Here is a 16,097-nt window from a genome sequence, read left to right as displayed (position 1 = left end):
TAGCAGTATTGGTTGGGTGAATCAATGCATTTTTAAGGCCACATAAGGTCTCCACCTCAATACGTCTGAGAACAAACTATAAAGGAAAATAAGATCAGACTTGGAAAAGGAACTCAGAGTGCCACCCTATGCTGTAGTCTTCTTTGTCAAGCAAGCACTTAAGTTATTTGTAAATTAATACATTTTTTATAGTCTTACCCTGATGATTTTGAAAAGCAATTTTGTTTTCCTGAGCATTAGTGTTAAAATTGAGAAATCAAACTTTGTTCGTGATGTAATGTAGTAGGACTTGTTATAATCTCTTAAGTTGGATTTTCTGTATGTATATATGTAAGAAAAGATTTCCGGAAGGCTTTTAACTCACAGAAGAAATCAAACCCAAGGATAAGTAACTGAGTGCCTTAAATGGGTCAAAGCTTACCTTCCAATGTGCAGTACAAAGAGTTGGCAACCCTTCCCCCATTACCAGGTTCAGGGCAGGCAAGTCTCTCCAGCTATGAAATGCTCAGGTTCTCTTACACAGGAATCAACCACATCCTCTGATTAGCCTGAGGCTCAAGAGCCGCATGGGAAATAACTTGCATATGTCTGTAATTGGAGCTTAGACATATACCAGGCATGTTTGATCAGAGGCCAATTTCCCATGAAGCTAATGAAGCTTAAGTTTTAAGGCTCCACTCTTGCACAAGTTCCTTCCAAGGCCTTCCACCTAACTGTGTATTTATAAGTTTTAATCTTGTTCTTAACGGGCACCCGCCCCTCTCCAATAGTCTTGTAAGCTTTTAAGGCCCACTATACCTGAACCTCCCCTGTACCTGATGGACATTAGGAGCCAGAGGGGTGATAATGGAAGTTCATTTCACAGAAAGGGCAAGGAGACTTCTGGGAGAACAATAATAAGAAGGACTTACTAGACAGCATGGTAAACTTTGTTGAGCACCCAGGGTTAAGCCACCATCACCTCATTACCCCCTCTCCCACAACACTCATGTGTCTTGGGAAGGAGAAAACTATGAGGTAAAACAGAAGAAACTATCACCAAGGACCCTTCTGAAGTTCTTGATTAGCTCCAGACCTTCCTTCTCCCCTTGAGAAATTAGAGAGACCTGGGCATTTGGCAGGCCAGTGTTTATCAAGGTGCCACCCCCAGACCAGCAGCATCTGCATCACCTGGGAACTTGAGGTCCAGCAATCTGTCTCAACAAGCCAGCTGAGTGATTCTGGTACATGTTCAAGTTTGAAAACTGTTGCCCTAAATTGATATAAGCCAGGAACTACAGGTTGTTGGGACTCCTCATCTTCCACTTGCTTTGCTCTCGAGCCAGATTAGTAAACTACTATTGGAAGCAGAGTTAAAAGGGACTCAGATAAATTTGGGCTTAAATCCCAGCCTTGCCTTTATTAGCTATATGATGATAGGCAAATTATGCAACTTTTCTGGCCTCACTTTCCTTATATGTAAAATGATACCTAATAAATTTGGGGAGATTGAGCAAGATTTGTCTGTAAACATATATAATATGTCTGGCACATGGTAGGAGATTGGTCAAAGGTAGCTATTATTGAGTACTTACTTGTGCTCGCTTCGGCAGCACATATACTAATATTGAGTACTTACTTTTTCAAAACACCATATTGGGCACAGTGAGAGTTTCAAAGATCATTGATCATACTCCCGCTTCATTCACAAAACACTTGAGGAGGTTTATAAGAATACTTTCATTTAATGTTTATTTTTTTGAGAGAGAGAGACAGAGTGCTTGCAGGGGAGAGGCAGAGAGAGAGGGAGACACAGAATTCGAAGCAGGTTCTAGGCTCCGAGCTGCCAGCACAGAGCCTGACACAGGGCTCAAACTCACGAACTGTGAGATCATGACCTGAGCTAAAGTCAGGCACTCAACTGACTGAGCCACTCAGGCACCCAAGAATACTTTCATTTAACAACAATATATATGAATTACAATTTGGGACCAGGAGGAGAAAACGTTGTTGGAAGTCCCCACAGCTCTACCTCACTGGCTCCCTAGTTGACTGCATGTAGTCAGTCTCCTGGTATTGGGCACCATCTATGCTCTTGCAAGTCCCAACTTCAGGTCACCAGCCAGACCTCACTGTGTCTATTACTGGTCCCACCCTGGCATCTGACAGACATCTTAAACACGCATGAACTTCTCATCTCCCTGAGTGTGCTTTATCCGCAGCTTTTCCTTTCTCCAGGACAGTTCCAACCATCCAGTTGCACAGGCTGTAAACCTAAACGTTATTCTTTACTTATCTCCGCGTATCCAGAATCTAGCCACTTTTCACCACCTTCATGGCACACTCTGTTATAACAGAGTCCCATCATCTTCTGCCTGGATTTCTGTAAGAACTTTATGACAGTTTCCCATGTCCAACTACTTTTATAGTGAGAAGTTTTCACTCACAGCACTTGCCTAGAAGATATAAAAATCTGAAGCTGATAAAGGACTGTGAACTTTGAGTGACCCGTAGGCCAGATCCTTATTAGACCTGACTGAAGACCTGTTCCTGTCCAGTGAACAAAGGGCCTTGTTTTATCCAACACTGTTCCTTCCTACCCGGTTTTCCATCCTTGATTAGTACAACCATGCAAATCCCCTTCCCTTCCTCTAGCACTTAAAAAAAAACCCTGACTTTTCCTATTTCATAAGTTATTTACTCAGTGAATTTTTTCACTGGTGCCTTTCCTTTCCTGACAAGTATATAGACTCAGCTTTGATTTTTCTTTCTTTTAGTTCTGGCACTCTTTGCTTTATATTCTGACAGAAATTTGCACACTTATTGTCAACACAGCAGCTAGAATGACCCATTTAAAACATAAGACATTTCATCCTTCCTGCAGTGGCTCCCATCTCAGAGTAAAAGCCAAATCTCCTATGATGACTCACATGGCTATACATGATCTAGCTCCCTGGGATCCTTGACTTCCACTGCCCTCCTCCAGGCTCAGCTTATTTCAGCTCAATCACCACCATTTTGTTCTACAAACATACCACAGATGCTTCTGCTCCAGAGTCTATGTCCTAGCTATTCCCTCTGTCTGAAATGCTTTCTTCTCCAGTTTTCTGCTTGCTCACTCTGGCACCTTCTTTCAGTCTTGGCTCAGTTACCACCTTCTTGGTGAAGCATACTCTAATCACCCTTGTTAATACCGCAGTTCAGTATGCCCACCCCCAAGTCCCAATCCTCCTTACTCTGTGCTCATTTTCTCTTTTCCCCATAAAACTTATCACTTTCTTTAATACTATATAATTTCTTTGTTCATTATATATTATCATTATCTGTCTTTCACTCCCATCTGTTTTGTTCACTGGTGTATCCCATGCTTCTAGAATGTATGAAGCATTTACTAACACAGAGTAAATGAACAAATGGGTGGATGGAAGGATGAATTAATTAATAAATAGAACCAAAAGATAAAGAGCAGTAAGACACAGTCCTTCTGCTCAATGGAACTTAAAACCCCATGGGTAAGATAGACATGTAAACAATATAATAGGAAGGAGAGAACCCCAGGAGAGAAGAGGAGAGGGACTATGAAGGCAACCCTGGATTCGACCAATTCCTTTATTTATCCAGCCTTTGCAACATCCTCAAATGATTTTTCTTTGTTCTCATTTCTATGTCTCTTTCATCTAGTTCAGGGTATGAATAAAGCCTACAGCAATCAGAGGTGAATAAGAAATGTAGCATATTGACAATCTTCTTCAATAAACCAAGTGATCTGTTCATTTTGTCTGCTGTGTGCCTTATTCCTTGGTCAATTTCCCTTGGTTGTGTTCTTTTAAAAAAGAATCAATTCACAAAGCCCCAGGTTTAAGTCTGCTCAACTTATTAGGTAAATTGCTGCAGCCTAGGGTAGAGCAAGGAAATGGAGAGCTTCATGCTGTAGAATGAGGATAGTTGTTTATGAGGTGGTGAGCTGAACTCACTATCTGTGTGGACTCTATCCTATTTGAAGCTCTTTACCCCATATATTCGTCCAGAAAACTAGATTCCTTTTCAGTTTCTAACTTCACATGAACTAAGGCCTCATCAATGACAGTAACAGCTACCACATATACACCTCTGCTAATAAGCATATTGATTTAGATGCTATAATTAACTACAGTTGTGTTTAATATTTTCCTTCCAAGCTGACTGACACATCTTACAAGCTTTTAACACTCTAGCATTCGTAAGAAATATTTTTGTGGTAAACATTCTCATTTGAAATAAACCAAAACTTGAGCCTGCCATTCAAATTCTTCACAACACATTCCAATATCTAATTTTTCTCTCCTAGAAGACGTCCTTAATCTTATGACTTTTTGAAATGTTTCCTGTGGTTTAGCGGTCTTTCCATTTAAAGAAAGGGAAAAATATTCTTTTTTTGTTTTTAACGTTTATTCATTCTTGAGAGACTGCATGAGCGGGGGAGGGGCAGAGAGAAAGATGCACACACAGAATCTGAAGCAGGCTCCAGGCTCTGAACTGTCAACAGAGCCCAACGTGGAGCTTGAATCCACAAACCATAAGATCATGACCTGAGCCAAAGTCGGATGCTTAACAGACTGAGCCACCCCAGAAGGAAAAAATATTGAGGACAGAGGATACCCTAGTATTTCTTTTCTTCTTCCCACATCTTCTACCATTGTCCTCCTAGTACTCAATACTTTGAAATAGACTTTTAGGCTGTCCTGAGTTTCTGAACTGTCCTAAACACCATTATTAAAGAAACTTATTCCAACCATCATTCAATTGTGCTTAAAATGACATGGTTTGGTGGTAATTAACAGCCTTGAAAAGCCATTCGGTGGGGGGTAGGGGGGAGGGCATTGGAAACACATTGAACAATGTGTTGAGGGATTTTTGTGTTCCTACCTCTCCCTGTTGTTTAACTGTTTGTAAAAATTCTGGGAATATTCAGTAAAGGCAAGGACCAACATATTCAAGATGCTCAGATGCACATTAGAAATGAGGAAGCACAAAATTAAAACAATAATGTACAAGAGTAAAATAATGACAACTGCTGAGATGAAGGCGCTATAGGAAAGACACACTTTTATCTGCCAAGTCTAGTGTGAGTTCCCTAAAGAAGAATTAAGAACCAGCCACCATAGGGGCGACTGGGTGGCTCAGTTGGTTAAGCATCTGACTTCGGCTCAGGTCATGATCTCACAGCTCATGAGTCTGAACCCCTCATCAGGCTCTGTGCTGACAGCTCAGAGTGTGGAGCCTGCTTCAGATTCTGTACCTCCCTCTCTCTGTCCCTACCCTGCTCACTCTCTCTCTTTCTCTCTCTCAAAAAAAAAATAATAAGCATTTAAAAAAAAAAAACAACCAACCTGGCCATTATGTGTGGAGACTGTAATGGCATTCTGAGGGCAGTTACCAGAGCTAATACACACACATGCCTGGGCAGTGTTTCTATAAAGTGAATTCCACTTTCTGTAAACATCATTACATTAATTTCTGGTATTTTAACCACAAGTTAAACTTTGCATTTTAAGTCTGGTATTTTATTTTATTTTTTTTATTTTATTTTTTTTTAAATTTTTTTTTTCAACGGTTTTTATTTATTTTTGGGACAGAGAGAGACAGAGCATGAACGGGGGAGGGGCAGAGAGAGAGGGAGACACAGATTAAGTCTGGTATTTTAAAACCATGTAACATGGCTGGCAAAATGTTTTTATGACCACAAATTAACAAGTCTTTGAATTATTCTTAAAAGAAAAGTATCATCAAAGAAGTAGTCTGTGCAAACTCTCAAAAGTAATATTTGTGTTTCGGAGTTATTCTACATTATGGTGAACATCTGTATTCTATCATTAAGGTTTGATGCTTTGAGTCCCTTTGATAGCGCACAGGCCAGGGAATATTAATAACAGACTCCTTGATTTTCATAAAGTACGTGTTTTGTCACACAATGGAAAATATGATTGCAAATAAGAGAACTTTTTTTGTTGTTGGAGAAAATATTGTTTTCTTTTTGGCAATGTGGTTTCACTTATGAATAGCGCCACACCAAAAATCCAAAGGATTTTAGAGCAAGAAATGACCATATATATATATATATATATATATATATATATATATAGTTAAGGCTTTGGAAATATCCCCTCCACGTGCAGCTATTGTTTGGCAAATTACTGAGCCTTTCTAAATCTGTTTCCACAGTTTGGTGTTTTAAAAAATGGCAAAAAAAACCACACAAAAAACAAAAAACACCACAAGCAAACTACTGAAGGCTAGTTGTAAGGATTGAATAAACTAACTTTCATGTAACTATCTTGCATATGACAAGTGCTCAGTAATGTCCCTGTTGTAATAATGATTATCATTACAGAAAAGGAAACTGAGGCCCAGAAATGAAGGGACCTGTCAAAGACAATGACAGAGTAGAACCTCATTTTTTGTTTCATCTTTAGGTCCGTTTAATTTAATATGTCTACAGTGTTTTATTTGGCAGAGTGCTCTTATAATTTTTGTATTAATCTTACAATAATGCCAAAGGCTAAGAAATTAAACTCTACAGTTCTACCTAAATGATAGCACAGATCAATCCAGTTATATCATAAGAGGTGAATCAAATGATTCCTCAAGGGGGCTCTCCCTAAAAGGTTACTAACCAGAGCTTGAACTTCCCTGAAATCACCAATTCAAGCCTAAGCTCTTTTTTTTAATATATGAAATTTATTGTCAAATTGGTTTCCATACAACACCCAGTGCTCATCCCAAAAGATGCCCTCTTCAATGCCCATCACCTCCCCTCCCCTCTCTCCCACCCCCATCAACCCTCAGTTTGTTCTCAGTTTTTAAGAGTCTCTTATGCTTTGGCTGTCTCCCACTCTAACCTCTTTTTTTTTTTTTCCTTCCCCTCCCCCATGGGTTTCTGTTAAGTTTCTCAGGATCCACATAAGAATGAAAACATATGGTATCTTTCTCTGTATGGCTTATTTCACTTAGCATCACACTCTCCAGTTCCATCCATGTTGCTACAAAGGGCCATATTTCATTCTTTCTCATTGCCACATAGTACTCCATTGTGTATATAAACCACAATTTCTTTATCCATTCATCAGTTGATAGACATTTAGGCTCTTTCCACAATTTGGCTATTGTTGAGAGTTCAAGCCTAAGCTCTTTATGTGAGCCAAGGTAGGCTTGGTTATTCTGTGATAACAAATAACCTTCAAATTTCAATGATTTAAAATAATAGATTTGTTTCTCTCTTCCGCTACCTGTGCACCCAGGACCACAGCTGATGCAGTAAGCTGGGTCGCTGTAGCAGAGTGAAAAGAGTGCTTTTGAGGGTCTCCGAATGGCAGTTAAACTCTATGATGGAATTGATTTTCATCCATCTACTTACAACACATTGGTCAAAGCAAGTCGTGTGGCTACACCTCATTTCAAAGGACGGGAAAGTGTAATCTTGCCTATGGCTGGATTAGTGAATAGCCCTGATGACTACCACAGGCTTGAGCTTATGTTCTCTTCTCTTTGGAAAATAAGAAACAATAGCCTGAGAAAAGATGGTGGAAACAAGTTTCACTTTCTCATGAATTATGAAGTTGTACAGAACAGCCTTAACTTTTTATCATTTATACTTTGTTGGTTGGTTTAATATATTTTTGTTTGTTTTTAAGTTTTTGTTTGAATTCCAGTTAGTTAACAAAGAGTGTGATATCAGTTTCAGATGTAGAATTTAGTGATACAACACTTGCATACAACATGCAGTGCTCATCTCAAACAAGCACCCTCCTTAATCCTCATCTGTTTCACCCATCCCCACTCACCTCCTGTCTGGTAACCGTCAGTGAAATATGAGTGAAATCATATGGTATTTGTCTTTGTCTGGCTGACTTTTTCGCTTAGCATAACACTCTCTAGCTCTATCCATATTGTTGCAAATGGCAGGATTTCATTCTTTTTTATGGCTGAGTAATATTGCATTGTATATATATATACTACCTCTTCTTTATTCACTCATCAGTCGATGGACATTTGTAGATAATGCTGCTCTAATCATTGGGGTGCATGTATCCCTTCAAATTAGCATTTTTGTATTCTTTGGGTAAATACCAAGTAGTGCAGTTGCTGATCATAAGGTAGTTCAATTTTGAACATTTTGAAGAAACTCCATACTGTTTTCCACAGTGGCTGTATCAGTTTGCATTCCCACCATTGTAAGAGGGCTCCCCTTTCTCCACATCCTCGCCAACATCTGTTGTTTCTTGTAGTGTTGATTTTAGCCATTCTGACAGGTGTGAGGTTTTATCTCATTGTAGTTTGATTTGCATTTCCCTGATGATGAGTGATGTTGAGCATCTTTTCATTCTGCCCATTTCTAAACTGGATTATTTGTTTTTTGGGTGTTGAGTTTGATAAGTTGTTTATATATTCCGAGTTGTTTTTTGGGTCTAACCCTTTATCAGATATGTCATTTGCAAATATCTTCTCCCATTCCATAGGTTGCCTTTTTGTTTTATTGATGGTTTCCTTTGCTATGCAGAAGTTTTTTTTTTTTTAATGTTTATTTTTGAGAGACGGAGAGAGAGCTCGCACAAGAGAGAATGAGCAGGGGAGAGCCAGACAGTGAAGGGACAGAGGATCCAAAGCAGGCTCTGTACAGGTAGCAGAGAGCCCAATGTGGGGCTCAAACCCACGAACCTTGGGATCATGACCTGAGCTGAAGTCGGATGTTCAACCAACTGAGCCATTTTAATTTTGATGAAGTCCCAATAGTTTATTTTTGCTTGTTTCCCCTGCCTCAGGAGTCATATCTAGTAAGAAGCTGCTATGGCTAATGTCAAAGAGTTACTGCCTGTGTTCTTCTTTAGGATTTTAATGCTTTCCTGTTTCATATTTAGGTCTTTCATCCATTTTGAATTTATTTTTGTGTATAGTGTAACAAAGTGGTCCGGTTTCATTCTTTTGCATGTTGCTGTTCAGTTTTCCCAACACCATTTGTTGAAGAGGCGGTCTTTTTTCCCCATTGGATATTCTTTCCTGTTTTGTCGAAGATTAATAGACCATATAGTTGTGGGTTCATTTCTGTGTTTCTATTCTGTTGTATTGATTTATGTGTCTATTTTTTATGCCAGTACCCCACTGTCTTGATCTCTACAGCTTTGTAATATAGCTTGAAGTACAGTTTAACAATATATTTAAAAAATATTTTTTTTAACGTGTATTTATTTTTGAGACAGAGAGAGACAGAACACGAACAGGGGAGAGTCAGAGAGAGGGAGACACAGAATCCGAAACAGGCTCCAGGCTCTGAGCTGTCAGCACAGAGCCCGACGCAGTGCTCGAACTCATGGACCGTGAGATCATGACCCGAGCCGAAGTTAGAAGCTCAACCGACTGAGCCACCCAGGCGCCCCTAACAATATATTTTTATTTAAATGTAGTTACCAATGAAATATGAATGCTTTTAAAAGCACTTGGAGAAAAGTCAAATTTTAATTTTTGGAGTTTGCATGTTTAAAAAAAAGCAGTAACAGGCAATATTTGAATACTGGCTGGAGTTTTGGTTAAGAATTGTTGATTATCTTAGGTGTGATCAAGGTTATTATGGATTTTTTTAAGATACTTTATCTTTTATAAATATATACTGAAATCTTTATGAATGAAACGATATGATGGGTTTGCTTCAAAATAGTCTACAAGGTAAGTGGACGCAGAGGGTAGGGTTACAGATGAAAGAAGATTAGCCTTGAGTTGATTATTATTGAAGCCAGGTGACTGGTACATGGAGGTTCATTATACCAGTCTTTCTGCTTTTAGGTATGCTTGGAATTTTTCATAATAAAAAGTTTTAAAAAAAGCAATAATGGGCCTTCAGCTACTTCAGCCCCAGATCTAGCTTCTCTAGATATGGCTAACAAGGGATCTTAAACCATCACTGGTGTTAGTGGGGCCTGGCTTGAAAGATCAAATCATCATGCTTCATCCAAAGAATGTGTGCACTTGCCATACATTTTTAACAACCAAACTTGGCCCAAGGTGGCAGAAGATAATGCCCATGCCTTGCAACATCTGACAGAACCTCAGAACCACCTACGCTTGCCCACTAAAGAGGTTGAGTGTTTAGAGCCTCCTGAGGCTATGGTTGCTTGTCCAGCCTAACACAAGGACTCAAGTCCAGCTCTGAGCTAAACCCTCTTCTCAGATTACTGAGTAAAGGCAGGACACTAAAGTTTCTTTGGTCATTAACACAGTGCACAGAGACTGTTGATGTCTCTGAGGTATGTAGAAATGTGTGGGACATGAATGTGGGCCACAAACGGACCTGAGATGTGACAGAAGGGCACTACAAATGCTTCTCCTGCTTTTTAAGGCCCCTGGACTTCATCAAAGCTCTTCTCCTTTGAGGCCAGCCCAGTCTCAGCTCTAGCCACTGCCTCCCTGTTCCTAACTGAGGTGCTTGTTGTAAGTATCACCAGGTTGGCACCTGACATGTAGGGCATCCTCCCTCTATGAGCACTGCTCCCTTGACCACAGTTGTGTATCTTTGTCACATGGATTTATTCTTCATGATCTTGCTTACCCTGCCATAGCTGATCGGCTATCAGCTATTGGACTATCCTATCCCAGGCTAGTCCAATCAAATTCTCTTGAATTTTTTTACTAGGAGATATTCATATTGAGGGTGAATTCTGGGTTATGAAAATGGCAGAACTTACACATGACCATCTACAAACTTTTGCTGCACAGTCCCTAGAGCTTCCTTGAGTCCTACTCTCCAGAGGACTGGTTGCTTGGCATTTCCATGGATGCTGTGAAATAATCCAGTACCATTAAATATGTATATACATAGAACTAAGTTTCCTTTCTTTGTTGAGTGCCTTGAGGGTGTGGTGGGAAGGCTCTAAGATGGAATCCAATTGTCTCCACATTATATTATTCACAGCTTTCTATAAACCCTACCCCCCACCCCACCTGGAGTGTGAGCTAAACCTAATAACACTTCTAAAGGATAAAATATGGCAAAGCGATGTGATTGTACTTTAAGATTATGTTACAAAATCTGTCTCTTCTGGGAGAAGAAAGCAGTCCTGCTGTGACTATCACTATGGAAAAGCCCTCTAGGCAAGGCCATAACCCACAGCCAGCAGGGACCTGATGCCTGCCAACAGCCACATGAGTGGGCTTGGAAAATAACTGGGAGCCTTGAGATGAGCAGGACTACAGGCCAGGCTGACATTTTGATGACAGGCTTGTGAGAAACCCAGCCAGAAGCACCCAGGTAAGTTATACCCAGATTACTGATAATAAATGTTTGTTGCTAAGCTGCTTAGTTTGGGAGTAATTTGTTACACAGCAACAGGAAGCTAATATGAGGGGTTATAAATATTCAAAATAAAGAGGAAATCTTAAAAACTGAGGAAAATGAAAGGAGAACCAGCCTAATTCAAAGCTACAACACTGATTTTAATACTCCTCTGTCAGTATTTAATAAAAAAGGTAGACAGAAATCGTAAAAACAGAGAAGACTTATGTCACACTTTCTGCCAATTTGACCTAATTGATGTTTATGGAGCACTCCACCTTGAGCAGAACACACAATCTTTTCAAGTACACGTGAGCTCATCAAGATACACCATCTGCTGGGCTGTGAAACAATCCTTGATAAGTTTACCAGGACTAAAATCATAGAGTATGTTCCTTAATTATGATGGAATTAAAATAGAAATCAATATTAGAAAGATATCAAGAAAATGAAAATCCTCACATTTGGAAACGAAACACTTAAATAATGCATGTGTCAAAGAACGAATCACAAGAGAAATGATAACACATTTATGACTCAAGGATAATGAATACCTGACATAGCAAAATTGGTGGGATGAAGCATAAGCATTACTTACAGAGAAAAGGATAACTGCAATGCTTACACTAGAAAAGAAGGAAAGCTTAAAATCAATGATATACGTGTCTGCTTACAAAACCAAAAATTAAGCTCTTATAAATAGAAAGAAATAGTGAGGAGTGAAAAATAATGAAATAGAAAATAGAAACAATAGAGAAAAATGAATTAATCCAGAAGTTGGTTGTTGAAGGATCATTCTCCTGGTTTCCTGCTTTACTCACTCTTTCCTTCATCTTGGAGCTCATCTTGACGATTTAGACATGACGTTCAGCTCTGTCCTCAAGACTGACTTCAGCTTCTGTATTCCGTATCCACTCTAATTAGTTTAAAATGGAAGGAACTTATTAAGAGGTATTAGAAAAATCACAGTGTCCTTAGATGGGCTGAGCTTTTGGGGACACAGTCTACACCCTTGTCATAGGACCAACCTGGTAAGGAAGATCTGACCCCAGAACAATACTGCCTCTGTCTCCACTGTACCAGCAACATGGGTGCCCTGGGCCCTGTCTGTTTCCTCTTGCAGTTGGCTTCCAAATGGTTTCTCACACTGATTTCATCTGATTGGTAGAATCCAGTCAAATATCCATACCCAAGTGGGAAGGAAGGCTAAGAAAGATAGGATCTGGCTTCCATAATTGAAGGTACAGTCACAACCTAGGAAGTCATTAAAATATGGAGAGGGTGTTTAAAAGATTTTAGATAGGCATTAATGACAGATGAATATCTTAACTTTCAACTAGTTCCCACCACATTAGGCTTCCCATCTAAGATGTTCTGTCATATACCTCCACCATCCCGCCATCATACCCACTGAGCAGAGAACTCTCTTCTGGCATGCTTCTTTCCCGCTTACCCCATATATGCTTGGCCAGGGTATTATTCATGCGTTAATTCAGTGTATATTAATTGATCCCCTACTACATGCCAGGCACTGTGATGGGCACTGAAGACACAGTGCTGAGGAATCAGCACAGTTCATAACCTTATAGACTCTACCAGTATTCATTAGGACACTTCCATGGAAGGTAAGATAAAAACTGACACAAGCCAGATTAGCCAGAAAGGGACACATTATTATTATTTTTTTAAAAGCATCTCACAGATTCCCAAGGACAGGACCATAGGTGGGTTTCAGAAAGAACATCTCTGAGAACACTTCCCCTCTATGTACCTCTCATCATGTTCATTCCGGTCCCTGAAGACCTATGTTCTCTATTATCCCATGTGGGCCGCAGTGTCTGTTCAAAATACAGACAGACACAACCAGAATTTCAGACTGATTGTCAATTTGCAGGAAAGAGAAGCAAGGCCCATCAGATGTCTTGGGGGGGCAGGTGTAGTATTTCAGGATATTCAAGGCTACTGCGGGGGGGGCTCTTCCATTACTGGTCAGAGGGGCAATAAAAGGATCACCATGGACTGGGCTGATACTCCCAAATATTATACCAGTGCCCAAGTCGCACAAGTAGCAATGTGATAGTGTTTGCACTTATTGATGGAGGCTGTAAAATAACTGACATTTGCCTTGATTTGGGTTCAACATAACTTTATGGAAAAATCTGGAATCAAAGACAAACGCTTAAGGCAACAAAGATAATTTAGCCACAACTCAAATCTTCACTCTAGTTGTCTTCTCCTGTGCTCTGATACCCCACCACCATCAAAGCAATTGTCATTGTCACCTGGCACTCAACTTCTGGGACTCACACCCTGCAGCTACCAGGGTTCCAAGAGCATGTAGGAAGTGTTTTTCATTGATTAAAAATAATAATAGAGTCTTGGGCTTGGAAATCCATATATTTTTTAAGTTACCATTAAAACATCCTTTATATTTGTTCTAAAACCGTTTCTATCATAGAGGGAAGAGTTGGGCAGAGGAGGTGAAGGAAAAGCAGGTTTGCAGGGTCTTGCACAGTGTGATGTCCCTAGGCCAGCAGTGCTTGGTGGCAGAAAGAGGATCCTCACCCAGGCTCAGCTCTTCCTGTGATTTCTGAGGTCAGGCTCACCCTTATCCTGACCTCGGGTTCCTTCGGGCTGTCATGCTTCCTGAGAATTTCCTCTCCTGTTTCTCTGACCCAGGTTTGTAGTTTCCAGACACAATCTGGCAGACCCACTCTGCCTCCGTGTCCTTGGTCCCTGCAGTGCCTCATCTTGAGCCATTCTGTATCTGCTGTTTAAATGCTAGTTTTCAAAAATCCACTTTCCCACAATTAAGCATAACTGTTTGGGTAGATCGTTAAAAACAAATATACCTGAAAACAAACAAAACAAAAAATGTGATACAGTGTCCTCCAGTGCCTATAATGTAAAGATTATAAGGTAAGGGTGAACAAAAGGTGAGTTACATTTCCTTTGGACTTGGAATGAAGCTTTAAGACTGCTGAGCAAAAGTGTTCCTTTCCTTCTACAACCTTCCAGGAATACAGAACAGGAGCAAGCATAGGGAGTTCAATCTATGTTGCTAGACTTTGAGATCATTTCAAAGCTTTTTTCCTGTTGATTATTTTCTATCTGTTGAGGTTTTTATTTTAGTGGGAATTGTGGAAGGAATGCAAATATTTCAGAGTCTGTGTTTCCCCCTACACTGAATTGGATGTTTTGTGTGTATTACTACACTGAATTGGAATGTTTTATGTGGATAATTGTCATGAGAAAGTAAAGATTTAATTAAAACGTTTAATAAATGTATTCTAAAACTATTTAAAATTAGATTTATTCTTCTTGTCCATTAAAGAGGCAAACATCTCAGAATAATAAACACTGTAAAATGTTTAGTTAACTGTATTGTTTAATTAAAGAATCCCTTGACACATAAAATTGTAACCACTGGTCCTACATTGTGGGTTGTTAGGGCTTAGGCTCAGGGTTCAGATTGCCTGCATGTTTGGTTTGTTTGCTTTTTAACTTCTAATTTTGAAATAATTGTATTCACATATAGTTGTAAGAAACGAAAACAGGAGAAATCCTGTGTACCCTTCACTCAGTTTCCCCCAGTGGTTACATCTTGCAGAAATATAGTATACTGTCAAAGTTAAGAAATTGACCTTGGAGCAATTCACAGAGCTTTATCAGATTTCACCAGTTTTGATGCATTCGTGTGTGTGTGTGTGTGTGTGTGTGTGTATTAATTCCATCCAATTTTATCACATGAAGATTTGTGTAACTACCATCCCAATCAAGATTCTGTTCCACTACCACAAGGATCTCTACTCTTTTATAGCTACAGTCATCTCCCTCCCTAACCTCTGAAAACCATTAATCTCTTTTCTATCTCTATAACTTTGTTATTTCAAGAATAGAATCATTTTTGAGATTGACTTTTCCCCCCTCTCAGCGTAATTCCCTTGAGATCTTCCTGAGTTATAATCCTGGCTTCATGACTTACTGGCTATGTGATCTTGGGAAAATTATTTAACTTCTCTGTCTCAATTTCAATTCAAACCAAGGTCCACCTGATTTCAAAGCCTCACTATCTCCAACTACACCATCTTGCTTCTTACATGGAGTTGAGAGGTGGACTTGTGTTTGCTATATTTTATGGTTCTCTATGGAACTTTGGAACATGATTGGGACCATGAACTTCCAAACCTTCTCTCAACATTTCAAACCAATACAGAGTAAGGAAAAACACTATTCTGAAATGCCAATTGGATAGTTTTAGGTATTTAGATATTTTTTATAATCTTACTCTTTTGCTAAGTAATTTTACATACGTGTAAAGGAACATTGTTTTGAATGGAAGCCCATTTCTGCTGCCTCTAGTGTTTATTTTTGATCCAGTGTTTATTTTCTCCTTCATCAGTAAAGATGTACAGACAGGTAGCATTTACCTGGTTTTGTTTTGTTTTTTTTAAGTCACTTGATTTAGCCTTAGATTGTGACATGGCTCTGGGTATACTGCCAAGGGAACAGTCCCCCTACTGTGCCAGTTGGCTGATTATCTGTGTTTATATGTGTATAAAGCATTTTTATAAGTTCACAGAGCTCTCTGCTCAAATGTCAGCTCTACAGAGAGGCCTCCCTGGCCACCTCTAAAATAGCATCTGCCTCCTGCCTCTCTTCATTCCTTTAACCTACTATATTTATCTTCAGAGCACTTGCCACCACTTGCCACATTATAAATTTATTTGTTTACTGTCTGTCTCTCACCTTCAGAATGTAATCTTCAGGAGGGAAGGAACTTGCCTGTTCCTTGCTATGTTTCTGCTACCTAAAGTGG

The sequence above is a fragment of the Panthera leo genome, chromosome A3 (assembly GCF_018350215.1).
Source record: "Panthera leo isolate Ple1 chromosome A3, P.leo_Ple1_pat1.1, whole genome shotgun sequence".
NCBI lineage: Eukaryota > Metazoa > Chordata > Mammalia > Carnivora > Felidae > Panthera > Panthera leo.
Note: the sequence above shows the minus strand (reverse complement) of the source record.